We start from the raw sequence: 2,124 nt of genomic DNA on the forward strand, positions 1-2,124 counted from the left end.
TACTTAATTTACTTATTTATTGAGTTGAACCTATTAAATAACTCAACGAGCCATTTTAAAACAAGTTGTTTCTTACTACCTGTTGAAATTATTGAAACTATACATGTACACACTCGCATACTGGCTTTTCTGATTTCTTTAGATATTCTTAAACATTTAACAAGCCAGTTGTGCACTAGTGTTGCAGAAACTGGTGTTAATAGCTCCATTATCAAAGGTCCATATTGATAACCTTAAAACATTCTTATGGAAATATTCCTCCCAGATTTGGAATAAAATAACGACATAAACAATAGATATTCATTTTATGTTACAATCTTGGAAAATGTAATTGGGCAAGCACATTTTAAAATGTTTATATTCAGATGAAATAAACAACTTCTTATATGTTATAAATGGTGAGACCACAGAAGTATTTGGCTTTCCAAAATAACCATAATTCAGAGCAGTCAGAGAGACACAACCATCCTTTAAGCACCCTCCTTAAAAATAGAGTACTGGTTACTTAAGTTATTAAGATCTCTTCTTCTAATAGAGCACAAGACTCTGAGAAAATAAGAAAGTTATGTTTTAAAGAGAGAGACTTTTGGACACCTGGCTGGCTCAGTGGGTTAAAGCTTCTGTCTTCAGCTCAGGTCATGATCCCAGGGTCCTGGAATCGAGTCCCGCATCGGGCTCTCTGCTCAGCAGGGAGCCTGCTTCTCCATCTCTCTCTGCCTAGTTGTGATCTCTGTCTGTCAAAAAAATAAATAAAGAGAGAGATTTTTGAAAAATAAGATTCCAGGGTGTGTGGGGAAGTGTGAGGAAAGGCATGCAGGGACTCTTTGCCTACCTCACAGTTTTGCCAAATCTGGGCGAACCTTTGACAATACTTAGGAGTCACTTCATTTTTTTAGCTACCAGGTAACTTTATGGATTCAGTCGTCTTAATGAAGAGCAATTATTTCCTAACAACGTTTTCAGTATTGCAAAACATCTTCATATACATTTCACGGCTATCTATCAGCAAAATACTACTTGTTTTGAAATTAAAACCATATTTTTTTGTGAGTTATAGCTGGTGATGCCTCAAACTAATTTTGAAGATTCAGTGAAAGTAATCAAGGCCATAGTAAACTTTCCTATCTGTTTTGTAAATCAAAAATGTATTTAGAGATAATTGTAAGAATAGTTATGTCTAGGGCCACCTCAGTGGCTCGGTTGTTAAGTGTCTGCCTTTGGCTCATGTCATCATCCCAAGGTCCTGGGATTGACCCCTGCTCTGGGCTCTCTGCTCAGTGGGAAGCCTGCTTCTCCCTCCCTTCCCCACTCCCTTGTTTGTGTTCCTTCTCTTGCTGTGTCTTTCTCTAAAAAAGAATAGTTAAAAAAAAGTGGAAAAAAAAATAAAAATAAAAAAGAATAGTTATGTCTATTTAGAGATATTACTAAGTATTTGGGCTTGGAAATCCAAACTTACAAGAGTAAAACAAAAGTTTATAATCTTTTGTTGTTGTTGGGTATTGTCTCTTCTTTATTTTCAAATTAGATTCTAAGATGATATAAAAAATATTAGCTGTCTTTTTTTTTTTTTAAGTTTTATTTATTTGAGAAAGAGAGTGAGTGGAGGACCTGAGGGTAAGGGACAAGCAGATTTCTGCTCTGAGCACGGAGGTGGACTCGGGGCTCCATCTCACAACCCTGAGATCATGACTTGAGTTGAAATTAAGAGTGGACACTTAATCAACTGAACCACCCACACAGCCTTAGCTGTTTCTTAAAGTGAATTTATTAGAAGAGATTAATTTGAGTTGAATTCTAAGAGTGAAGTGTGATGGGATAACTTTGTTTTCTTTTTTCCTCATTCAATAGCACAATTAAGGAAAGGCCTGAAGTTGGAAACAACAAATATTTACATGATTTGTAGACTTCATATAGTTAAATTCATGACTAATAAGACAAAATAGCATTAAAGACCATAGCTTTGCTTCTAATTTCAAGTACTGTAAGCATACCTGTTTAATAGGAAAATGTGGACCTTTTCTATGTAATACGGTACAGAATACTATTTATGAATTATCTCTATTCTTGGCACTTCAAAGAATACCAACCACTAGCAATGAATTAATACCCTTAACTATATGAAGG

The sequence above is a fragment of the Neovison vison genome, chromosome 3 (assembly GCF_020171115.1).
Source record: "Neovison vison isolate M4711 chromosome 3, ASM_NN_V1, whole genome shotgun sequence".
Classification (NCBI taxonomy): domain Eukaryota; kingdom Metazoa; phylum Chordata; class Mammalia; order Carnivora; family Mustelidae; genus Neogale; species Neogale vison.